The sequence below is a fragment of the Lissotriton vulgaris genome, chromosome 11, assembly GCF_964263255.1.
Source record: "Lissotriton vulgaris chromosome 11, aLisVul1.2, whole genome shotgun sequence".
NCBI classification, from domain to species: Eukaryota; Metazoa; Chordata; class Amphibia; order Caudata; family Salamandridae; genus Lissotriton; species Lissotriton vulgaris.
This window is the reverse complement of record NC_141699.1, coordinates 553105316-553131994: the sequence shown is the minus strand read 5'-3', so window position 1 is coordinate 553131994 and position 26679 is coordinate 553105316. Positions and strand designations below refer to the sequence as shown.

Sequence of the window (26679 nt, the reverse complement as noted above, 5' to 3'; positions counted from 1 at the left end):
TCAGAGTGGAGCTTCAGAGTGGAGCTTCAGAGTGGAGCTTCAGAGTGCAGATTCAGAGTGGAGCATCAGAGTGGAGCATCAGAGTGCAGAGTGGAGCTTCAGAGTGCAGATTCAGAGTGGAGCTTCAGAGTGCAGATTCAGAGTGGAGCTTCAGAGTGCAGAGTGGAGCTTCAGAGTGCAGAGTGGAGCTTCAGAGTGCAGAGTGGAGCTGCAGATTCAGAGTGGAGCTGCAGATTCAGAGTGGAGCTGCAGATTCAGAGTGGAGCTGCAGATTCAGAGTGGAGCTGCAGATTCAGAGTGGAGCTGCAGATTCAGAGTGGAGCTGCAGATTCAGAGTGGAGCTGCAGATTCAGAGTGGAGCTGCAGATTCAGAGTGGAGCTGCAGATTCAGAGTGGAGCTTCAGAGTGGAGCTTCAGAGTGGAGCTTCAGAGTGGAGCTTCAGAGTGGAGCTTCAGAGTGGAGCTTCAGAGTGGAGCTTCAGAGTGGAGCTTCAGAGTGGAGCTTCAGAGTGGAGCTTCAGAGTGCAGATTCAGAGTGCAGATTCAGAGTGCAGCTTCAGAGTGGAGCTTCAGAGTGCAGAGTGGAGCTGCAGATTCAGAGTGGAGCTTCAGAGTGGAGCTTCAGAGTGGAGCTTCAGAGTGGAGCTTCAGAGTGGAGCTTCAGAGTGGAGCTTCAGAGTGGAGCTTCAGAGTGGAGCTTCAGAGTGGAGCTTCAGAGTGGAGATTCAGAGTGGAGATTCAGAGTGGAGATTCAGAGTGGAGATTCAGAGTGGAGCTTCAGAGGGGAGCTTCAGAGTGGAGCTTCAGAGTGGAGCTTCAGAGTGGAGCTTCAGAGTGGAGATTCAGAGTGGAGATTCAGAGTGGAGATTCAGAGTGGAGATTCAGAGTGGAGATTCAGAGTGGAGCTTCAGAGTGGAGCTTCAGAGTGGAGCTTCAGAGTGGAGATTCAGAGTGGAGCTTCAGAGTGGAGCTTCAGAGTGGAGCTTCAGAGTGGAGCTTCAGAGTGGAGCTTCAGAGTGCAGATTCAGAGTGCAGATTCAGAGTGCAGATTCAGAGTGCAGATTCAGAGTGCAGAGTGGAGCTTCAGAGTGCAGATTAAGAGTGGAGCTTCAGAGTGCAGATTAAGAGTGGAGCTTCAGAGTGCAGATTAAGAGTGGAGCTTCAGAGTGCAGAGTGGAGCTTCAGAGTGCAGAGTGGAGCTGCAGATTCAGAGTGGAGCTGCAGATTCAGAGTGGAGCTTCAGAGTGCAGATTCAGAGTGGAGCTTCAGAGTGCAGATTCAGAGTGGAGCTTCAGAGTGCAGATTCAGAGTGGAGCTTCAGAGTGCAGATTCAGAGTGCAGATTCAGAGTGGAGCATCAGAGTGCAGATTCAGAGTGGAGCTTCAGAGTGCAGATTCAGAGTGGAGCTTCAGAGTGGAGCTTCAGAGTGGAGCTTCAGAGTGGAGCTTCAGAGTGCAGATTCAGAGTGCAGCTTCAGAGTGGAGCTTCAGAGTGCAGAGTGGAGCTGCAGATTCAGAGTGGAGCTTCAGAGTGGAGCTTCAGAGTGGAGCTTCAGAGTGGAGCTTCAGAGTGGAGCTTCAGAGTGGAGCTTCAGAGTGGAGCTTCAGAGTGGAGCTTCAGAGGGGAGCTTCAGAGGGGAGCTTCAGAGGGGAGCTTCAGAGGGGAGCTTCAGAGGGGAGCTTCAGAGGGGAGCTTCAGAGGGGAGCTTCAGAGGGGAGCTTCAGAGTGGAGATTCAGAGTGGAGATTCAGAGTGGAGCTTCAGAGTGCAGATTAAGAGTGGAGCTTCAGAGTGCAGAGTGGAGCTGCAGATTCAGAGTGGAGCTGCAGATTCAGAGTGGAGCTTCAGAGTGCAGATTCAGAGTGGAGCTTCAGAGTGCAGATTCAGAGTGGAGCTTCAGAGTGCAGATTCAGAGTGCAGATTCAGAGTGCAGATTCAGAGTGCAGATTCAGAGTGGAGCATCAGAGTGCAGATTCAGAGTGGAGCATCAGAGTGCAGAGTGGAGCTTCAGAGTGGAGCATCAGAGTGCAGAGTGGAGCTTCAGAGTGGAGCATCAGAGTGCAGAGTGGAGCTTCAGAGTGCAGCATCAGAGTGCAGAGTGGAGCTTCAGAGTGCAGATTCAGAGTGGAGCTTCAGAGTGCAGAGTGGAGCTTCAGAGTGCAGATTCAGAGTGGAGCTTCAGAGTGCAGAGTGGAGCTTCAAAGTGCAGATTCAAAGTGGAGCTTTAGAGCTTCAGAGTGGAGCTTCAGAGTGGAGCTTCAGAGTGGAGCTTCAGAGTGGAGAGTGGAGCTTCAGAGTGCAGAGTGGAGCTTCAGAGTGCAGAGTGGAGCTTCAGAATGCAGAGTGGAGCTTCAGAGTGTCAAGAGCAATGCCAATAGCTCTAACTTTAGCAAAGGCAAAACCATGGCATTGTAAATGCTTGTTATTTTACCGAATCACATGCTCATGCTGCTGCCTGGTTTGTCTACATGCACACAGGCAGAATCACTCGGTACAAAATGGCTCCTGTTCACTCGTCAGTACGGTCTTGCACCGCCCCACCTTCCCCCTGCCAAATACATTCATTCCAAATACTGCTTATTTTCATATCAGACTGACTTCTCACATCTGGGATAGCAGGGGCACCTTCCACAGTGATTAGTGCTTCACAAAAAATAATTCTCGGCTAGCGCTCAGAAGCCTTGAAGCTTTGATTGAATGACACTGCAGTTTGATGCCCCGCTCGTTTTTTGATGCTATGCGTTCCAGACACTGATTTTATTAAGACTCACTTGGAGCTCTAAACTGTCACTTGATCTTTCTTTGGGTCATTTCGTTTGCCCGGAAGGACTAACATATCTGTGAAACCCTCTTCTTTTATAGTTTGAGCATCGTCTTCGTTTAGCAGGATAACATTATACATTTGAAAATACAAATATCCGGGAAGAGCAGAGAGCAAATCTCCGCGATGTTGGGCATTCTCCTATCATAAAGGAAGCGTGTTGGTGGGACCTGTGGCATCTAACGCATCATTTAACCCTATATGCGTGGGCACCTACCACAATAATGTATAGGATGAGTTTGTTCCGTTCCCGTTTTTAATTTGATGTAAAACTCAAATCACTGCACACTCTCTACTACACACTCTCTACTACACACTCTCTACTACAGTCACTACTCTCTACTACACACTCCCTACTACAGTCACTACTCTCTACTACACATTCTGCTACACACTCTCTACTACAGTCACTACTCTCTGCTACGCACTCTACTCTATACTACACTCTACTACACACTCTCTACTACACACTCTACTACACACTCTCTACTACAGTCACTACTCTCTGCTACGCACTCTACTCTCTACTACACACTCTACTACACACACTCTACTACACACACTCTACTACACATACTCTACTACACACACTCTACTACACACACTCTACTACACACACTCTACTACACACACTCTACTACACACACTCTACTACACACACTCTACTACACACTCTACTACACACTCTACTACACACTCTACTACACACTCTCTACTACAGTCGCTACTCTCTACTACACACTGTACTACACACTCTACTACAGTCACTACTCTCTACTACACACTACTACACACTCTACTACAGTCACTACTCTCTACTACACACTCACTACTACAGCCACTACTCTCTTCGACACACTCTATACTAGACACTCTCTACTACACACTATCTACTACAGTCACTACTCTCTACTACACACTGTACTACACACTCTACTACAGTCACTACAGTCACTACTCTCTACTACACACTACTACACACTCTCTACTACAGTCACTACTCTCTACTACACACTCACTACTACAGCCACTACTCTCTTCGACACACTCTATACTAGACACTCTCTACTACACACTATCTACTACAGTCACTACTCTCTACTACACACTCTACTACACACTCACTACACACTCACTACTACAGCCACTACTCTCTTCGACACACTCTATACTAGACACTCTCTACTACACACTATCTACTACAGTCACTACTTACTACACTCTACTACACACTCTACATTACACACTCTCTACTACACACTCTCTACTACACACTCTCTACTACACACTCTCTACTACACACTCTCTACTACACACTCTCTACTACACACTCTCTACTACACACTCTCTACTACACACTCTCTACTACACACTCTCTACTACACACTCTCTACTACACACTCTCTACTACACACTCTACACTACACACTCTACACTACACACTCTCTACTACACACTCTACACTACACACTCTACACTACACACTCTACACTACACACTCTACACTACACACTCTACACTACACACTCTACACTACACACTCTACACTACACACTCTACACTACACACTCTACACTACACACTCTACACTACACACTCTACTACACTCTACTACACACTCTGCTACACACACGCTCTACTACACACTCTACTACACACCCTCTACTACTCTCTACTACTCTACTACACATTCTCTACTACTCTACTACACACTCACTACTTTCTACTACACTCTACTACAGACTCTCCACTCTCTACTCCACACTCTCTACTTCAATCTCTCTACCTCAATCTCTCTAATTCAATCTCTCTAATTCAATCTCTCTACCTCAATCTCTCTACTTCAATCTCTCTACTTCAATCTCTCTACTTCAATCTCTCTACTTCAATCTCTCTACTTCAATCTCTCTACTTCAATCTCTCTACTTCAATCTCTCTACTTCAATCTCTCTACTTCACATTCTGTATTACACACTCTCTACTACACACTCACTACTACACACTCTACTACACACTCTACTACACACTCTACATTACACACTCTACATTACACACTCTACATTACACACTCTCTACTACACACTCTCTACTACACACTCTCTACTACACACTCTCTACTACACACTCTCTACTACACACTCTCTACTACACACTCTCTACTACACACTCTCTACTACACACTCTCTACTACACACTCTCTACTACACACTCTCTACTACACACTCTCTACTACACACTCTCTACTACACACTCTCTACTACACACTCTCTACTACACACTCTCTACTACACACTCTCTACTACACACTCTCTACTACACACTCTCTACTACACACTCTCTACTACACACTCTCTACTACACACTCTCTACTACACTCTACACTACACACTCTACACTACACACTCTACACTACACACTCTACACTACACACTCTACACTACACACTCTACACTACACACTCTACACTACACACTCTACACTACACACTCTACACTACACACTCTACACTACACACTCTACACTACACACTCTACACTACACACTCTACACTACACACTCTACTACACTCTACTACACACTCTGCTACACACTCTGCTACACACACGCTCTACTACACACTCTACTACACACCCTCTACTACTCTCTACTACTCTACTACACATTCTCTACTACTCTACTACACACTCACTACTTTCTACTACACTCTACTACAGACTCTCCACTCTCTACTCCACACTCTCTACCTCAATCTCTCTAATTCAATCTCTCTAATTCAATCTCTCTAATTCAATCTCTCTAATTCAATCTCTCTAATTCAATCTCTCTATCTCAATCTCTCTATCTCAATCTCTCTACTTCAATCTCTCTACTTCACATTCTGTATTACACACTCTCTACTACACACTCACTACTCTCTACTACACACTCTCTACTACACACTCTACTACACTCCCTACTACACATTCTTCTACACACTCTACTACACACTCACCACTCTACTACACACTCACCACTCTACTACACACTCACCACTCTACTACACACTCTCTACTACACACTCTCTACTACACACTCTCTACTACACACTCTCTACTACACACTCTCTACTACACACTCTCTACTACACACTCTCTACTGCTCATGACAATGCCATTTATTTATCTGTTTCCAAAACCAACACATAAATAATACATTTGTCATTTACAATGCCAAAAGCGCTAACTTTTGCAAAGGCGAGACCGTTGCATTGTAAATGCTTGTTCTGTTTGGCAGCAGTATGATGGGTCACGGATTTTAGTGGTGGCGAGGCTGGGTAGCTAATTTAAAATACAAGTTTGTGACCACATCGTGAGTCAAGGGAATTACAGACAGGGCAAGTAGATCATCTGAGTCAGTAGACCTGCAGGTCTAGCAACATTTTAAAAGTTCTTAGAAGCATGCAGTATATGGTGCAGTGTGTTTTCCGTCTGATGCTTGTTGACGCTAGAGAAAGTGTGAGAGTGTTTTGTTTTCGTGTCACCTGCCTAGTTTAGTAGTGTGATGTGGAAATCTGAGAACTTTGACTATGAGTGTTGTTGTGATGATAGCTTCTGTTTTTTGAGACTGGTTATGGTGATCTCCTATTAAACGTTTTAGGTTTTGTTTGTCGGCTGGAATGTGAAGACTAAGGGATGACCGGGAAACCCTTTGCAGATGGAAGCCTGTGTGTTCCATGCCCTGGCTGTCACATGAATGAGTCTGTGACTATATGTCCTCCATGCATAAATGTTGTATAGTGTCTTTATAAATTTGCCGGCATAGGTGGGTTGGGTCTCATGCAAGAGGAGGTCGCAAGACTTGCACATCATGGACCATTGTGCAGTGGTAGTCACAACCTAGTTGTCTCATTTTCTTTGACATGAAGTGTGGGGAGCCTCATGTTTTGATCCGTTGTAGTTTCTGCGACTGCTATTTGTAGCCTTTGTGTGTCTGCAATGAGTGCTGGGGAGTTTACAGGTTATTGTTGTATGGGGAATGTGTAAGCTAGACATATTTGATACTGAGTAATTGTGAATGATGGTCCCTTTCTTTTACATCCAAGGGAACGGCTGTTCCTTGTTTTGTAAGAAAGGGAGGTGTGTATATCCAGTGTGACCCCCCCGTCCCTTTACGCCTGAGCTGGTGCCTGGAATGCTGGGACTGAATGATGCAACAGAATGTTGGTGTGTGGTCTTCACTGGAAGAGATGGGGACAGTTGAGGGAGGATGAAGCCCTGACAAGATCCACTTCCTCCTGCTGTAACCTTAGGGTCTAACTTGTAATAAAGAACATATCTTCTACCTGAAAGGCTCCAGACTCTTGAATGCAGACCATGCTCTCTATAACACATTAGTTGCATCATATGCATGGGAAAGCAGCATGGCATAGTTAAAACAGCTATAAGCATTCTGTTAAGTACGAGGCAGTTGAATCCAGCCACAGCAGTGCAATGTTCTGTAAAAAAAGGGGATGTGTCTTCCACCAAATCAGCACAAAGAAGCAGGGTAACAGCTCTAGAGTAATCACAGATTGTCTATGTCCTATAAGTGCAAGCATTTGGTCAGTGGCTCTGGTACCATTGCCTACTCTCACCTTACACATTGTCCCGCTCGGGTGATGCTAGAGGTGGTTGAAATGTCTGCCATGTGAAAAGGCTCCAGGTACAATCATGTGGTCTGGTCTGACTACAAGTAACGGGTACCTATTTTGACATAGGAGTATGATTTTGGGCTCAGGGTGTGTCTTTGGTCCTGTTGAATGTGAGCTATTACAAGTGCAATTCTCCCTACACCACTTGATTAACTCAATCAATGTTGGTTTCTCTGGGGATCTATCAACCAGATGGGCCACAGTTCCCTTAGAAGCAATAGGGTAGTCTGCACAGCATACCACTGCACTGAAGGATTCTGCCCATATCCCCTCTATTCATATTTGCATTTGAAGGCAGCTGCTGTGTCAGGGTGCACTTAGGGACTAGAAGTTGAAGTTAAGACGGTCCTCCGAAGATGTCAGCTTAAATCTCTTCACCATAAGATACTCTGGTCTAGTTTGTGGTTAGAACCTTGAGGCTGCACCGTGCATACTTTGGATATTTGGAGGGGTATTTATAGAGCGAAACGTTCGCTCCGGAAGGAGCATCATGGCGCTGAAAGTCCTTGAAGCCAGGTCGCAGAGTGGTAGGGGGGAGGCTAGATGGAAGCTTTAGTCCAATCGTCGGGAAGGTTGAAAATTCATGTTTTGAGAAGTTTTCTGAAAGGTTTCTCAAGTGTCTGAAGTCTTAGGTGTCTGGGCATACTGTTCCAGGCTTTAATAGCCAGTGTGCTTAGGGTTTTTCCGCCTTTAGACTTCAGGTTGAACTTGGTGGAGGTCATGAAATTTTCATGGGAAGATCGAAGGGAACGACTCGGGTAGTAGTGTGGGAAGCATCTGGTAAGATAGATGGGACCTGTTTTGTTAAAGGCTCGAAAGGCAACGGTGAGAATCTTGAAGAGTATTCTCTTGTGCAGGGGAAGCCAATGTAAGGTCTTTAGGGTTGCGGAGATTGAGGATCTACGAGGTAATTTTAGGACAAGGCGGGCGGCAGTGTGTAAAACACTTTGGAGTTTGGAGAGGGTGGACTTCTTGGTACCTGCCAAGAGACCGTTACAGTAGTCCACACGCGAGAGAATGAGGGCTACTGTTACCGTTTTTCTAGAATCTAGGGGGAGGAAGTCGAAGAACTTTCTCAGGGATTTGATTATGCCGAAACATTTGCCGGCTACGGTCGTGGCATGATGGTCAAATGAAAGATCAGAGTCAAAGAGAACCCCGAGGTTTCTAGCAGTAGTGACGGTCTGGGGGGGGGGGGGGGGGGGGGGGGGGGCAGCAGAGTTGTCAGGCCACCAAAGGGCAGGACAGAAAGAGGCGTTCTTTCCAATGGGGAGGATCTCTGTTTTGTTTGAGTTGCAATGGAGGTGGTTTGAGTCCATCCATTGGAAAACAGCAGTTAGGCAGTGTTTGAGATTGAGCTCTGCCTTGTTGGAATTTTCGTCTAGGGGGATGATCAACTGAGTATCATCGGCATATGAGGTGACAGTTATGCCGAATGATTCTATCAGGGTGAGAAGAGGGATGAGATAAATGTTAAAAAGGAGGGGGCTTAAGATGGAACCTTGGGGGACTCCAGAGGACACCGTTTTCTCATTGGATTGAAAAGGGCCCAGGGTGACAGTTTGGGACCTATCGCTGAGAAATGATCTGATCCATGATAGGGCTGAGTCAGAGATACCGATGTCTATTAATCTGTTGATCAGGATGGAATGGGATATGGTGTCGAAAGCTGCCGTGAGGTCAAGATGGATCAGAATGGCCTCCTTCCTTTGGTCTAGTAGCGTTTTAATGGTGTCGGTCAGTTCTATTAAGGCAGTTTCGGTTGAATGTTTAGGCCGGAACCCGGATTGCTGGGGATGGAGTATGTTGTGGGATTCCAGAAAGGATTTAAGTTCTTTGTGGACTAGCTGTTCTGTTATTTTACCCAGAGCGGGGAGAAGGGTGATAGGGCGGAGATTGGTCAAGTCCACTAGGGATTTATTAGCTTTTTTCATCAGTGGTTTGACAACACCCTTTTTCCATAAGCGAGGAACAGATCCAGAACTGAGTGACTGGTTGATAATGTCATTGACGATAGGGTTAATCTCATCAATGATTAGATGGAGAATCTTAGGGGGGCAGGGGTCGGAGGGGGAGCCGGATTTGCAGGAAAGAATCGCTTCTCTGGTTTGGGCCAGGGTGACCGGGGTGAAGTTTTTGAGACTGCCAGCAGTCAAACAAGGTTGATCGGGATGGGGAAGTTTATGGGTGGTAGGGGGAGGGGGGAAGTTTTTTTGAATGGAGGTAATTTTTTCGTCAAAGTATTCTGAGATCTTATCACATAGCTCTTGGGATGGGGGGATTTCGGGTTGGAGAGCTTTGGGATGGGTGAAGGTCTTTACTATCGTAAATAAAGTTTTTTGCTTTTGGCTGGCTTCTTTAATGGCATTTACGTAGAACGCTCTCTTGGCCGATTTGATGGCGGAGAGATAGTTTTTCCTCTGAAGTAAGTAGGCGCTGCGGTTGTCATGGTCGTAGGTTTGACGCCATTTACGTTTTGCTTTCCTGCAAAGTAGATGTGCGGAGGCTAAATCAGGAGTAAACCAGGGAGCTTTGTTTTTAGTTTTCTTCAAGATTCTATCATGATTATTGGTGGGGCTCCGTTTTGCAATTTCTTGTGAGAGCCAGTTATGGAAACGGTCTGCGTCTCTATCGATGTTTCCGGATAGAGAGGGGGAGTTGGTTTGGGAGATGGGATTGAGAGAGAGATTTTTCTGGACAGTTTTCCAGTTGGTAGAGTGACCATGGTGAGGATTGCGTTTATTTATAGTTGGAGGGCGGCAGCTGGGGATGTGGAAGGGGATCAGGCAATGATCAGTCCATATCTGGGGTAGGGGAGGCAGGGTGGTGAGGGAAGGGAAATTGGAGCAAACACCATCTAGGGTGTCTTATCTTATGCTGTATTTGTAAAGCGCGCTGACACCGAAGGTTTCCTGGCGCTGTGATTGAGATTGAGGGTGGGAGTCGTAGTTTAAGTGAGTTTTGAGAAGAGCCATGTTTTTAGGCTCTTTCGGAAACTTAGTAGGGTACCAGAAGTTTTTATATGGAGAGGGAGGGAGTTCCACAATTTAGGTGCCAGGTAGCTGAATCTACGGCCACCCAGTTTTTTTAGTTTGGCCATCGGGTGGTGAAAAGGTGGAGATGGGCAGAGCGGAGGTTACGAACCGGGCAATGAGGGTTGAGAAGGGATTCTAAGAAGGCCGGGCCCTTGGACTGCCGGGCCTTGTATACCAGGCAGCCGATTTTAAAAGCAGCTCGCTGTTCAATAGGCAACCAGTGCAGCTTGGCCAGGAGAGGCCTGGCGGATTGCCATTTGGGAGTTTTGCAGATAAGTCTGGCTGCCTGGTTCTGCACCAACTGGAGGCGATGGAGGAGGGACTTAGGTAGCCCCCAGTGAATAGAATTGGAAAAGTCCAGACGGGAAAGGACAAGGGAGATGACGATTTGCACCAGGGATTCATGGGAGAATAAGTGGGAGATCTTGCGAATTTTACGTAGCTGGAACATGCTGGCAGAGATGGTGGTACCAACATGAGTTTTAAGGGAGAGATCAGTGTCGATGGTAACGCCCACGCTTTTTACCGAATTCGACGGTTTAGGTGGGGTGCCAAGCTCCTTAGGCCAGAAGTGAGGGCCCCAATATAGAGGGCTAGTACCAGGCAGGAGGAGTTCTGTCTTCTCAGGGTTTAATTTAAGCTGGTTGGAAATCATCCATTGTTGGATATGCAGCATTACTCCCTGAAAGTTGGGTACAGCATCCGGGGAATCTAATGGAAAAATGATTTGCATGTCGTCAGCATAGTTGAGGACAGTGCAGTTCCAGGAGCTCAGTGAATGGATCAGTGGGCGCAGATATAAATTAAACAATAATGGGGATAGGGAGGAGCCCTGGGGGACTCCGCAGGTAGTGGGGACCTGGGTGGCGGTGAAGGGGCCTAGATGGACTGTTTGAGCTCGGCCCGAGAGGAAGGACTTAATCCATTCCCAGGCGGGTCCCTGGATGCCTGCCTGTCCGACACGGTGGAGAAGGATGTCATGATCCACCGTGTCGAAGGCGGCCGATAGATCCAGAAGGACCAGTGCCTGAGGGGACCTCAGGGGACCCTCTATCGGCATTCTCCCGAAGGGTGTCCAAGACTTTTAAAATGACTGCTTCTGTGGAATGAGCCGGTCTGAAGCCTGCCTGGTTAGGTACCAAGAACCCGGAGCTCTCGACGAATGCCGAGAGGCAGGTGGTAACGTAGTGACGTGTGACCAAGTGAATGGGTAGGCAACGTGACACTTTGTTGTAGATTGAAAATTTCAAGTGTCTGAAGGAAATTTCTTGTTTGAGAGTCGGCGGAGGTCTCAAGGTGCAAATTAAAATCTCCAAGAAGGGTAAAGTGTGGGTAACGAAGTAGGAAGTGTCCCAGAGCGTCATTGAGAGAGTCGAGAAATTTAGAGGCATTGCCAGGTGGGTGGTAAATCAGACCACCTGAGAGGGAAAGGGATTGGCTGAGTTTGATGGAAAATCCCATTCCCTCTGCGTCGATGAGGGGGTCAAGGCAGAAGGTGTGACAATTAAAGGTGTTCTTCAGAATAATAGCAACACCTCCTCCTCTACCTTTCGGTCTGTCCTGTCTGTAGAAGGCGTAACCCTGGGGGAGGGCTACGGCTATGTCAGGGTTACTGTCCTCAGTAAGCCAAGTTTCGGTGATCATGAGGCAGTCGAGGTCATAGTCTACGATGAGGTCATGAATGTCTTGACTATGTTTGCACATAGACCGGGCGTTTATCAGGCCACCTTTGAAGAATGGTCGCTGGTGTTTGGGGGGGATTGGCAGGTCGTGGTCGAAGGTGAGTGACCAGCGACATTTAGTGCAGCTGGCAGAGCCGACTACCTTTGACAGGTCAAGCTTGCAGGAGCAGCAGGGACTGCCTCGGAGTCGGAGGAGGTCGTTAGGTGCATACCGGATACTTGGGGGGACTAGGGCATGGTTTCCTGCGCCTGGCGCGGTCTTGGCGCAGACGGGCTTGCCTTAGGCGCTCCCGCTGCGCTCGTCCGCTGCGCGTCCTGTGTATGCACATAACAAGAGGAAATAAGGGGGCGTGGCCAAAAAGGGGGCGGAGTCAGCGCGCACGCCTGGACTGATGGCGGCCGCTGTGAATGAGCGAGGTGAGGCGCTGCAGCTATCAGGATCAGCTGTGCGCTGAGGGTAATTAGAGCGCTGGGGTGTGAGTTGGTTTAAAAGCAGATTAAAGTGACACCACACAACAGAAGAAATTACAATTTTTCAACAATTAAAAATCGAAGCGAGTACCTCCAGCTCCCGGCTTCCGCCTCAGGACTGGGTCAAAGGTTTTCTGCAAGCCGCTCGTGGTCAGCGGATTAAGTATTGAAAGGCAGGGGGCGTGGCCAAAAAGGGGCGGAGTCAGCGCGCATGCCTGGACTGATGGCGGCCGCTGTGAATGAGCGAGGTGAGGCGCTGCAGCTATCAGGATCAGCTGTGCGCTGAGGGTAATTAGAGCGCTGGGGTGTGCGTTGGTTTAAAAGCAGATTAAAGTGACACCACACAACAGAAGAAATTACAATTTTTCAACAATTAAAAATCGAAGCGAGTACCTCCAGCTCCCGGCTTCCGCCTCAGGACTGGGTCAAAGGTTTTCTGCAAGCCGCTCGTGGTCAGCGGATTAAGTACTGAAAGGCAGGGGGCGTGGCCAAAAAGGGGGCAGAGTCAGCGCGCACGCCTGGACTGATGGCGGCCGCTGTGAATGAGCGAGGTGAGGCGCTGCAGCTATCAGGATCAGCTGTGCGCTGAGGGTAATTAGAGCGCTGGGGTGTGCGTTGGTTTAAAAGCAGATTAAAGTGACACCACACAACAGAAGAAACTCAATCTCATGTAGCCTATCTATTTATACTATCAACCCTTTTCACTTTAGGTATGGAGAAAACGTTGGCATACTACTCACATTTATTTAACACTTGTCTGCTGTTCAGTCGAGACACATCCTGAAGAAACTCTCATTTGCAGCTCTCAAACCGTCCATAGTTCACAAGTTACCTATAAATGTGCCTGTACACCACAAGTCTGCCAAACGTAATGTTATCGAAAATGAGTCGTAGCTACACTCAACTTCATAAATTCTCCATAGCATCTACTGCCTTCAGATCATGACACCAGTGATCTAAACACAATACCTTGACACAAACCCTGCCCCATCTTCCTGAAACCCCACAACTGCAATACAATAGTTCAGAGAGATAAGATGGGTGCGAAGGCAAAGTCTTTGCTGCTATAAGCCCTTTACTCTTTCACTACACATGCTACCTCTCCCAGATCCGTAAGATCTCGGAGTGAACGACCACTTAACTCATATAACTCAGGAATTCAGACTGAGAACTTACCAAAAGCATTTCCATCACCATAAGGGGGGCTTGGGGGAGGGAGCCGACCGAAGGGAGGTCTCCTCCCCCGGGCGGTTTGGGAGGGCTGCGAGGGGTTATTTCCAGAAGTTGCCAGAATGTTCTAGTTTTTGGGCTGGTCTAGTAGGACCAGCCAGCCCAAGTATAAATTCCACCTTTCCCGCTAACCGCCACCATTTTAGGTTTGGTGACCTGGTGGCTAGGTGCTTTAGCTTTTTGTGAGAGTATCTTGTGTGTGTGTGCGATTCTTTTTCATTCTTTGCCTATAGCGATCTTACTTCGAGCTTAGTAATGGAAGACGCACGAGTTCTTGAGGCGATGCGCTTATTGGCTGATGCCGGTCGTTTGGATTTGCTCGCAGGAGGTGGACAGGCTAGGCCTCAACGCCAGGCCTCCGCCGGTGTGGTGGCCGCAGTAATGGCATGTTCGTCGCCGAAGAGGAGACGTCCGAGTCAGGTAAGCGAGAGGGGCCGCTCCCGGTCTAGGAAGCCGGTCCCACAACGGTCGACTCGGGGAGAGCCCGGTGCTTCTGAGGCTCCGGAGGCCCCGGGTCTGTTGAGTGGGGGGAAGGGTGTGCCTTTACAAGCCCCGGCGCTTCAGCTGGGTGTTGCTTCTGGAGCGGGGGATTTTCCGTTAATGGCGGGACGGGGGCAGGGGTCGAAGAAAGGGGGCAGGAGTGGACGGGGAGGAAGCAAGAAACGCTCTGCTTCGGACCCGCTTTTTGAGCGGCGGGGGCAGTCTTCGGAAGGTGCCTCTGTGCGCGGAGGTCGTAGGAGTTCGGTGCAATTTGTGTTACGGGACTCCGAGCGGGACCAGGTTGTACTTGGGGCCCAGGAAGACATGTTGGTGGTTAGTGAAACTCAGTTTGCCCCTGAAGATGGTCAACGGTTATTGTTAACCCCTTTAGGCCGTATTCCTCACAATGTTCGGGTTGGGGAGGGGCATGAGGGGGGAGCAGTTGGGCCCAGGACTGGTTTGTCTTCTGGTGTACAGGTTGTGGCGCAAGAGGCTGAAGCGGGGGTGGGTGAGTTTGGAGGTAATGTGGGGAGTCCGTTATTGTTTTCGACCCCGGGCTCGTCGACTGGCGAAGTGGTTTCGGTGGGCGGTGGATCTAGAGGTGAGGGTGAATGGGCCCAAATGGGCGAAAGTGTTTCGTTTGGTGGTGCGATTTCTGGTTTGGAGCAGGGTGAAGGTTTTCGGGCGGAAGGTGGGGGTGTTACATTTCTGAGTGGTGGGCCTTTTCAATCGGGATTACAGAATCGCCAGCCAGATTTTGGTGCAGGTTCTGTGGTTTTTGGCACGGCTGGAATGGGTATGGGTAGGTTTCCGGCTCCTGGGGCCTTGAATGCGGCGGGGGTTCGCTTCCAGGGCACTTTGTTGGGCCCGGATAGAGGTTTTGGACAGGTGAGTGGCGGGCCTATGCAAGGACCCAGGAGTACAGCTCCGCACTTATCTGGGGCCTCTGGGGGTCCGTATTTCATGTGTGGTTCTCCAGGCTGGGAACATTTTGGCGCGGCGGGCCTTGCACAGCGTAGTTTTCAGAGGGATTCAGCAGGCCAGGACTTAGTCTCTAGAGCTGTTAGTCGCGCTTCCTTTTCGGCACCGGCACCTGATACTTTGGATCATAGTGAGGACGAGGAGGCGGTAGGTGGTTCTCCGATTCGGGTGGTTCCTTTGAGGCATGAAGCACGTGGCCGTTCTTTGGAGAGAGGTCAGAGGATGGCTGTTGATTCTACTCGGAGGGAGAATGTGTATGGTTGGTTTGTGGATGGTAGGAACCCTAGCACACCAGTCCAAACTTTTTCTTTACAGGACGAGGTTAGGCGCGGAGTTCCAGACTTGGCAGGGCGCAGTCCAGTCCCTTTTCGCCAAGGGGAAGTGAGGAGAGTGCCTAGCGCGGCCCTCTCTGTTCCACCGAGGGAGCCCGACGCGGCCAGCACACGAGGGTCTGGCGTGACCCCGCTGGCCCCAACGAGTAGCAGGTACAGGTGGCAGGCCTTGCCGGCGGCTATGGAGCAACAGAGTCAGCGCCCAGGGAGGTACAGGCGTGTACAGTCTGCTCCCCCACCTGGAGTTTCTAAATCTTTTAAATGTACAGTGGTTGATACCGGGTTGGGTAAGACCCGTGGTGATTTGATGCATACTAGTGTGGACTCGGTGGTATTGGACTATGATGAGGAGAGTCCCGAGGAAGGTGAACTGCGGGATCTTGAGGGGGGGGGTGCCCTCTCATGCTTCTCATAGTGTTTTACAGGCTCCAGTGGTCCAGAGGCAACTGCAGGGGAGAAGAGAGCGCGGCCCATCGGGTAGGGCACCTCGCAGACCGGATGCATTGTCCTCGGCGCCACGGGCGGAGCCATCGAGAGCTGTATCTCTGTTGCCAGGTGAGCAAACGGCCCCACAGGCCAAACCTGTTATGGTGTCTGTGGGTACCGGTGGTGAAATTGATGTGGTCATCACGGATGGCCGTCTGGTTAAAGGTCGTTATGTCAAAGACACTGCAGTGGGCACTGACGAACTGTTTTTATCAAATAAAGGGGACAATGTTATAGCTGGTGCTTCCAGCAAAGTTACACAACAAGGGGACAGTGGTGTTATAGCTGGTGCTTCCAGCAAAGTTACAGACAAAGTGGACAGTGGTGTTATGGCTGGTGCTTCCAGCAATGTTACGGAGACAGGGGACAGTGGTGTTATGGCTGGTGCTTCCAGCAATGTTAAAGAGCCAGTGGCCAGTAAAGAGTTGAAAATCAAAAAATTGCCTTACATGGGGGTTACGAAGCCTCTGGGTGCTCATTTAATGCTAAGTACTAAGGAAAGAATTTGGAACAGTGAGTATGTGGAGCTCCTTAAGCTTCTCCACCGGGAAGTCCGGTCTAAGGAGGGTTCTAAAGAGGAGGAATTCGAGTTGGCGAAACGCCCTAAAGTGCCTTTAAATATTGAAAATTGGACGGCTGCGTTTTTGATTTATGCCAGTGTGTATTGCGAAAAATTCCCTGAGCGCAGCGTTTCCCTTTTTAAATATATGGATGTGATTCGTAAAGCTCAGATCACCGGGGGTGGTTTTGCCTGGTCTCAGTACGACGAGGAATTTAGGGCCAGGATGGCGTGGGACCCTGAAGCGAAATGGGGTGAGCTAGATATGGATTTGTGGCAACACACAATGGGGTCAGCAGCTGGGGGGAAGAACGTTTTTACGGCCAGTGGTTTTCCACTAGTTTATCGGCCCTTTCAGGGGAAGCCCACCCGGGGAGGGGTGGGGGCCAGCACAAACATTCAATCAGGATCTGGTTTCTGTTGGGAATTCAACAGGGGTTCATGTATTAGAGAGTACTGTAAATTCAGACATGAGTGTTCAGGTTGCGGGAGGAAACACCCGTTATCCAAATGTTGGGACAACCAGCCATCGGGCAGCCAACAGGGGAAGCAGTCGGGGTCAGGAAATTCCAATTCGTCAACACAGTTTTCAGGGGGTCGGGGATCCAGAGGTGCTAAGGGTTCTGGGGCCAAAGGCTCGTACACCGGTTAAATTGGACAGGTTACGGATTGCCTTGCAAGTTTATGACGATGAGTCTGCAAAAATGACATTATTAGACGGTTTTCAGTTTGGTTTCCGACTGGGTTATCTAGGATCCCGGGAACGGAGGTGGTCTGCCAATTTGAAATCGGCGTCGGAACACGCCGCAGTTGTCCAAGACAAACTTACTAAGGAGGTTCAGGAGGGTAGGATGGCTGGCCCGTTCAAAGATTGGCCGTTACTCAATTTGATTTTTTCTCCAGTCGGTGTTGTCCCTAAGAAAGAGTCAGGTCAGTTTAGACTCATTCAACATTTATCTTGGCCTGAGGGGTCCTCAGTTAATGACTTTATTGACCCGGAGGCAGTGTCGGTCTCCTACTCTTCGGTTGACGTAGCCATGTCACTAGTTGTGACCGCGGGCGCAGCCGCTAAGATGGCCAAGTGTGACATCAAATCTGCCTTCCGGCTGTTGCCTGTCCACCCGGACGATTGGTGCCTTCATGGTATACAATTCGCGGGTAACTGGTATGTGGACAAAGCTCTACCTATGGGCTGTTCAATATCTTGTGCTCTGTTTGAATGTTTTAGCACTTTCTTACAGTGGTATTTTTCACATCAGTCCGGTCATTCCCTGGTGACACATTACCTTGACGACTTTTTCTTTGTTGGATCCCCGGGCTCCGCGGAGTGCCAGACCGCTCTGGACACATTCCATGGGCTCATGGAGGATCTGGGAGTTCCTTTAGCTCCGGAAAAGACAGTGGGCCCCAATACGGTCCTTTCCTTCTTGGGTATCGAAATTGATTCTGTACTTATGTCTGCTCGCTTGCCTGAGGATAAACGGAGCAACATGGTGCAACTGCTAGAGACAATGTTGGCCAAAAAGAAAGTGTTGGTGAAAGAGATTCAAGTGCTTTTGGGTCATTTGAATTTTGCTTGTAGGGTGGTGAGAGCAGGTAGGACTTTTTGTAGGAGACTGGGTAGGGCATTGGCAGGACATCACTTGCCTCATCATCGTGTGCGCTTGTCTGCTGGTGTGAAGGAGGATTTGAGAATGTGGAAGTTCTTTTTGACTTCTTTCAATGGTGTTCCCTTGGTCAGAGACGTTGATTTCCAGTGGGACGTACAGATGTTTTCTGACGCGGCTGGCAGTGATGGTTTTGGCCTCTTCTGGAATGGCAGATGGTGTGCGGAACGTTGGCCGGATGAATGGTTGAATGGTGGTCGCAGCATCACTTTCTTGGAATTGTTCCCTCTTTTGGTGGCCTTGACACTGTGGGGGGAGGAATTGGCCCACAAGAAGGTGTTGTTTCGTGTGGACAACATGGCTGTTGTGGAGATAGTGAACCGACAGTCTGCCAGAGTCGAACAGGTGTTGAAACTGATGAGAGTTTTCGTTCTGGGTTGTTTGAAACACGACATTCATTTTCGTGCTTTACACATTCCTGGCGTGGACAATGACATTGCGGATGCTCTGTCTCGTTCACAGTGGGGGAGATTCCGTGGACTGGCGAGGGATGCAGACAGATCCCCGACTCCGATGCCGACTCATCTGTGGCGCGTAGGCGAGGTCGGGTCGTACAATTGGTGGTAGGTTCTTTATCTGTGTCCACGCGTACTGCTTATTCCTTGGCCTGGAGGGAATTCCTGGACTCTGGTGCTGTCAGACGGGAGGATCTGTCTCAGCGGTCGGATGATGTCGTTAATTTTATACTGGACCTCATGGATAAGGGCCTCACTAAAGTGACTATAGCCGGGAAATTAGCGGGCATTGCTTTTATGGGAAAGTTGTTATGGGGTTACACCCCGTCAGCAGGAGAGATAGGCAGGATGCTTGAGGGATGGGCCAGGGAACAGGGACATGTTGTTCGATCCAGGGCTCCATTATCTTGGCAAATACTTGCTAGGTTAATCACAGTCTTGCCTTTGGTATGTTCAGATGATTTTGAGGCATGTGTTTTCTCAATGCTCATGGCGTTTATGTTTTTTGGTGCTTTTAGAGTCTCGGAGTTGTTGGGGTCCAAACATAAGGGTGGTTTACATTGGAGGGACGTTTTTTGTTATGATGAAGGTGTTCATGTCTGGTTATCCAGCTCCAAAACTGATCAAACGGGTAAGGGGAAAGGGGTTTGGTTACAAGCGCGCGACCCAAAGCTCACTTGCCCTTTATTGCTGGCGCGGCGCTGGCGTTCATTGTGTGGAAGCGGTGATGAAGCCCTCGTATTCCAACACATTAATGGTTCCCCTGTCACAACTTATCAGTTACGGATGGTTTTACGTAAAGCTCTGCAACACATTGGTCTTGATAGCAATTTATATGGTACTCATTCTTTCCGCATAGGTGCAGCCACGGAGGCCTTTCACAGAGGTTGGACTGAGAGGGATATTATGCGGTTGGGGCGCTGGTCTTCTAATTGTTTCCAGCGTTATGTGAGGAGCCCGGCAGAGGAAGCGCAGGCGTTACCATCCTAGTCATGTGTTCTAATTGTGTTTTCTTTTTCAGGTTCCGTTGCTGGACCTCGCTCACCAGTGGTAACGGTCTGGATAGTGGGGCATTCCTTCGTTAAATGGGCCAGAGTCCAGGCGGCACGGAGCTACTTTGGAGAACAACTTGGCTTTAATGATCGAATGTTTAACGTTGTATGGAAGGGTAAAGGTGGGATGCTCTGGAGAGAGTTAATCCTTTGTTTAAACAGTAACATGGTGGGCGGTTTATGCCCGGATATTTTGGTAATTCATTTGGGTGAAAATGATCTTTGTGCCACGAAAGGGGTTGTCTTACTACGTGCTATGAAGCGGGATTTAGGCCTTATTAAGGAACTCTGGTCTGGGTGTCATGTGTTTTGGACAGAGTTGATACCGCGTAGGACATGGAGAGGGGCTGTGAACCCCAGGGCTGTGGATCGGGCGAGAAGGAAGGTGAATTCAGAGGTGTCTCGTTGCTGCAGGGGCCATGGTTTCAGCAGGATATCCCACAGGGACATTAAATTTGAGTCAGTTGAGTTTTTCCGGGATGACGGAGTCCATTTGTCACGGGAGGGCATGGACCTTTATCTATTAGAGCTTCGTGAGGTGTTAGCACGGGCATTGGCCATGCAGCGTTGATTCCACTTATCTTTCCGTTCGCTACGCGGTTGGGGGGCAGAAAGGGAGGCGCCGTGTGTTTACCCCCCCCCACTTGCCTACCTTTCTGGGTGGCGGGGTCTTGGTGTATCAGTTCGGTTTCAGGCAGATTGTTGGTTGTATTTTCGTTAGATTTTTCTTGGACTGGGGCCGGGGCAGGTTGGTCATGGTTTGACCGTTCAGTTTGAAAAAGGGGTATCTGCAGGAGTGCAGGGTCAGGCAGGGTCGATGATTACGGAGGACATGACAAATGTTAATTCAGTTGTGGTTTGATGAATAAAGTTTTATTGGTGACGTATGTTTTATATATATGACGTAATGTTGATTGATGATGTAATGTTTTATTATGACGTAATGTATAATGATGTTATAATGTGTATTGAGGTACTGTGGGGAGGGCCCAAATATGTTAGGGGTGGGGTTTGGGGGCCCGATTGGTTAGTTATTTATTTATTTAGCGAGGTTTAGTTTTGTAAGGCGTTTGCCAAGGTTTGTATTTGTAATGTGCACCTGTTTCCTAATAAAGCGGCCTTTTACACACACACAAACAATTTTTGGTCTACTTTTCTCTCACCCCTCGCCCTCCCTCCCAAGGGGGGCTTGGGGGAGGGAGCCGACCGAAGGGAGGTCTCCTCCCCCGGGCGGTTTGGGAGGGCTGCGAGGGGTTATTTCCAGAAGTTGCCAGAATGTTCTAGTTTTTGGGCTGGTCTAGTAGGACCAGCCAGCCCAAGTATAAATTCCACCTTTCCCGCTAACCGCCACCATTTTAGGTTTGGTGACCTGGTGGCTAGGTGCTTTAGCTTTTTGTCCCACCCTCCCTCCCTATTTTTCTGTACGTTTTTTCTTCCCCCTCGCTCCCTCGTTTTTTGCCCCTTTTTGGGGTTTTTTCCCCTTTTTTATATTTTTCTTTTTCAAAAGGCTGTTTTTATGGGTTACCGGTGTGCAGGGGTTGTTTCTTGTACTTGATTTGTCGCTAGGAGCAGGTGCAGTGCGGGGTCTTGGTGTATCAGTTCGGTTTCAGGCAGATTGTTGGTTGTATTTTCGTTAGATTTTTCTTGGACTGGGGCCGGGGCAGGTTGGTCATGGTTTGACCGTTCAGTTTGAAAAAGGGGTATCTGCAGGAGTGCAGGGTCAGGCAGGGTCCATGATTACGGAGGACATGACAAATGTTAATTCAGTTGTGGTTTGATGAATAAAGTTTTATTGGTGACGTATGTTTTATATATATGACGTAATGTTGATTGATGATGTAATGTTTTATTATGACGTAATGTATAATGATGTTATAATGTGTATTGAGGTACTGTGGGGAGAGCCCAAATATGTTAGGGGTGGGGGTTGGGGGCCCGATTGGTTAGTTATTTATTTATTTAGCGAGGTTTAGTTTTGTAAGGCGTTTGCCAAGGTTTGTATTTGTAATGTGCACCTGTTTTCTAATAAAGCAGCCTTTTACACACACACAAACAATTTTTGGTCTACTTTTCTCTCACCCCTCGCCCTCCCTCCCAAAGGGACCAACAGAGTTAATCAGAACTGCAAGCATTACACACATTATAATAATCACACTCCGGGGTCATCAAGCATGACATCAAAACACGTCCCACATAGGTTCAATGCATTAACAACAGGCCTCCACCCACAAGGTGTAGAGTGCCATCTAGGTGGACTAGAAACTGAACGCACCACGTGGTGATAGTACCGTAAGCACTATACAAATGTTACAATAAAATACACTAGCTTACAAATAGAGAATGTTTATTCTATCAACAGTTTTCTGCTGCAGATTACATGCTCTCTTAAAAATCCTACTCCCTCTATATTTCTAAAACCTGCATGAAAGATTGACGTGAACTTAAAACTATTGTTTACTCTACTTTCTATCAAATGACCCTCTCCTTACCTTCCATCCTCTGGATGGCTCATCTCTTGGTGTACAGTATACCTTATGTTGCATGCTTGCCTGCCTTATTCTCTATTACTGTATTTCTGCAAATTGCACACACCCCATTTCATAGATCAAATCCTCTCTGTCCAGAAACCATATCCCTGCTGTCTAACAATACTCAATCTCATGTAGCCTATCTATTCATACTATCAACCCTTTTCATGAACTCACATGGCCCCAGCTAATGATCAGACCAAACTCCTATAAATGTAGTCTAATACAAAAAAACTGGAATAAATTTACTTGAGAGCACATGACTAATCACTGTAACGAACAATAACCGATACCCACTGGATGAACATCTAACCATTGGTAGTGGAGTAGTGGGCTACTCGCGGTAAAATGCTTCAATGCCTCATAGGGGCCTGTAAGTGATATATAAATGAACAGGTTAAGGCTGCTGTCTGTTTGGACCTGGTAAGGATGGCCTAGGGCCAGAAACTTGTAACAATGCCGGTACTCAGCAGAGCCTGAGATCACAGAGTGGATGACCTTTTGCCATATCCAGCATAGGAAATCAGATAAAGAACATAAAAGAAAACAAGCATTTGCAATGCAATAGGTCTCGCATTAGGAAAGTATGAGCTATTGGTATTGTAAATTAATTTTTTTAAAATATGTGTTGGCTTTGAAAATATATAAATTAATAGTATTGTTATTCACAAAGCCAATAGCTTACACTTTCCTAATGCGAGTCCTATTGGCTATGGCAATGCTTGTTGGTAGCAAGCAAGGACAGTGCTGTTGTGGTGCTGAGTGATGATGTGGTTGGGCTGAGTGATGTGGTGGTGTCCCAGAGTGATGTGGTCGTGTCCCAGAGTGATGTGGTGGTACCCCTGAGTGGTGCCCCTGAGTGATGTGGTGGTGTCCCTGAGTGGTGCCCCTGAGTGATGTGGTGGTGCCCCTGAGTGATGTGGTGGTGTCCCCGAGTGATGTGGTGGTGTCCCCGAGTGATGTGGTGGTGTCCCCGAGTGATGTGGTGGTGTCCCCGAGTGATGTGGTGGTGTCCCCGAGTGATGTGGTGGTGTCCCCGAGTGATGTGGTGGTGTCCCCGAGTGATGTGGTGGTGTCCCCGAGTGATGTGGTGGTGTCCCCGAGTGATGTGGTGGTGTCCCCGAGTGATGAGGTGGTGTCCCCGAGTGATGTGGTGGTGTCCCCGAGTGATGTGGTGGTGCCCCCGAGTGATGTGGTGGTGCCCCCGAGTGATGTGGTGGTGCCCCCGAGTGATGTGGTGGTGCCCCCGAGTGATGTGGTGGTGCCCCCGAGTGATGTGGTGGTGCCCCCGAGTGATGTGGTGGTGCCCCTGAGTGGTGCCTCCGAATGATGTGGTGGTGTCCCCGAGTGATGTGGTGGTGCCCCCGAGTGATGTGGTGGTGTCCCCGAGTGCTGTGGTGGTGTCCCCGAGTGATGTGGTGGTGTCCCCGAGTGATGTGGTGGTGTCCCCGAGTGATGTGGTGGTGTCCCCGAGTGATGTGGTGGTGTCCCCGAGTGATGTGATGGTGTCCCCGAGTGATGTGATGGTGTCCCCGAGTGATGTGATGGTGTCCCCGAGTGATGTGATGGTGTCCCCGAGTGAAGTGATGGTGTCCCTGAATAGTGCCCCTAAGTGATGTGGTGGTGTACCCGAGTGATGTGGTGGTGTACCCGAGTGATGTGGTGGTGTCCCTGAGTGATGTGGTGGTGTCCCTGAGTGATGTGGTGGTGCCTCCGAGTGATGTGGTGGTGTCCCCGAGTGATGTGGTGGTGTCCCCGAGTGATGTGGTGGTGTCCCCGAGTGATGTGGTGGTGCCCCCGAGTGATGTGGTGGTGCCCCCGAGTGATGTGGTGGTGCCCCCGAGTGATGTGGTGGTGCCCCCGAGTGATGTGGTGGTGCCCCCGAGTGATGTGGTGGTGTCCCCGAGTGATGTGGTGGTGTCCCCGAGTGATGTGGTGGTGTCCCCGAGTGATGTGGTGGTGTCCCCGAGTGATGTGGTGGTGTCCCCGAGTGATGTGGTGGAGCCCCCAAGTGATGTGGTGGAGCCCCCAAGTGATGTGGTGGAGCCCCCAAGTGATGTGGTGGAGCCCCCAAGTGATGTGGTGGAGCCCCCCAGTGATGTGGTGGTGTCCCAGAGTGATGTGGTGGAGCCCCCGAGTGATGTGGTGGTGTCCCAGAGTGATGTGGTGGTGTCCCAGAGTGATGTGGTGGTGTCCCAGAGTGATGTGGTGGTGCCCCTGAGTGATGTGGTGGTGCCCCTGAGTGGTGCTCCTGAGTGATGTGGTGGTGTCCCCGAGTGATGTGGTGGTGTCCCCGAGTGATGTGGTGGTGTCCCCGAGTGATGTGATGGTGTCCCCGAGTGATGTGATGGTGTCCCCGAGTGAAGTGATGGTGTCCCTGAATAGTGCCCCTGAGTGATGTGGTGGTGTACCCGAGTGATGTGGTGGTGTCCCCGAGTGATGTGGTGGTGTCCCCGAGTGATGTGGTGGTGTCCCCGAGTGATGTGGTGGTGTCCCCGAGTAATGTGGTGGTGTCCCCGAGTGATGTGGTGGTGTCCCCGAGTGATGTGGTGGTGTCCCCGAGTGATGTGGTGGAGCCCCCGAGTGATGTGGTGGAGCCCCCGAGTGATGTGGTGGTGTCCCCGAGTGATGTGGTGGAGCCCCCAAGTGATGTGGTGGTGTACCCGAGTGATGTGGTGGTGTACCCGAGTGATGTGGTGGTGTCCCTGAGTGATGTGGTGGTGCCTCCGAGTGATGTGGTGGTGTCCCCGAGTGATGTGGTGGTGTCCCCGAGTGATGTGGTGGTGTCCCCGAGTGATGTGGTGGTGCCCCCGAGTGATGTGGTGGTGCCCCCGAGTGATGTGGTGGTGCCCCCGAGTGATGTGGTGGTGCCCCCGAGTGATGTGGTGGTGTCCCCGAGTGATGTGGTGGTGTCCCCGAGTGATGTGGTGGTGTCCCCGAGTGATGTGGTGGTGTCCCCGAGTGATGTGGTGGTGTCCCCGAGTGATGTGGTGGAGCCCCCAAGTGATGTGGTGGAGCCCCCAAGTGATGTGGTGGAGCCCCCAAGTGATGTGGTGGAGCCCCCGAGTGATGTGGTGGAGCCCCCCAGTGATGTGGTGGTGTCCCAGAGTGATGTGGTGGAGCCCCCGAGTGATGTGGTGGTGTCCCAGAGTGATGTGGTGGTGTCCCAGAGTGATGTGGTGGTGTCCCAGAGTGATGTGGTGGTGCCCCTGAGTGATGTGGTGGTGCCCCTGAGTGGTGCTCCTGAGTGATGTGGTGGTGTCCCCGAGTGATGTGGTGGTGTCCCCGAGTGATGTGGTGGTGTCCCCGAGTGATGTGATGGTGTCCCCGAGTGATGTGATGGTGTCCCCGAGTGAAGTGATGGTGTCCCTGAATAGTGCCCCTGAGTGATGTGGTGGTGTACCCGAGTGATGTGGTGGTGTCCCCGAGTGATGTGGTGGTGTCCCCGAGTGATGTGGTGGTGTCCCCGAGTGATGTGGTGGTGTCCCCGAGTAATGTGGTGGTGTCCCCGAGTGATGTGGTGGTGTCCCCGAGTGATGTGGTGGTGTCCCCGAGTGATGTGGTGGAGCCCCCGAGTGATGTGGTGGAGCCCCCGAGTGATGTGGTGGAGCCCCCGAGTGATGTGGTGGAGCCCCCGAGTGATGTGGTGGAGCCCCCGAGTGATGTGGTGGAGCCCCCGAGTGATGTGGTGGAGCCCCCGAGTGATGTGGTGGAGCCCCCGAGTGATGTGGTGGTGTCCCCAAGTGATGTGGTGGTGTCCCCGAGCGATGTGGTGGTGTCCCCGAGCGATGTGGTGGTGTCCCCGAGCGATGTGGTGGTGTCCCTGAGCGATGTGGTGGTGTCCCTGAGCGATGTGGTGGTGTCCCTGAGCGATGTGGTGGTGTCCCTGAGCGATGTGGTGGTGTCCCTGAGTGATGTGGTGGTGTCCCTGAGTGATGTGGTGTGATGTGGTGGTGTCCCCGAGTGATGTGGTGGTGTCCCCGAGTGATGTGGTGGTGTCCCCGAGTGATGTGGTGGTGTCCCTGAGTGATGTGGTGGTATTCCTGAGTGATGTGGTGGTGTTCCTGAGTGATGTGGTGGTGTTCCTGAGTGATGTTGTGGTGTTCCTGAGTGATGTGGTGTGATGGGGTGTGTGGGGGTGAGGGTGAGTAAGGGTGAGAGGGTTGTGAGGGTGAGAGGGTGAGTGAGGGTGTGTGAGGGTGAAGGGGTGAAGGAGGGTGAGGGAGGGTGAG

At 49.8% G+C, this 26679-nt stretch overlaps 1 protein-coding gene across 2 annotated transcripts in view; it reads right to left on the bottom strand.

Moving 5' to 3' along the window:
* Positions 1-26679, bottom strand: part of BIN3 (bridging integrator 3) — a 188610-nt gene that overhangs the window by 141579 nt on the left and 20352 nt on the right. The window lies entirely within an intron of this gene.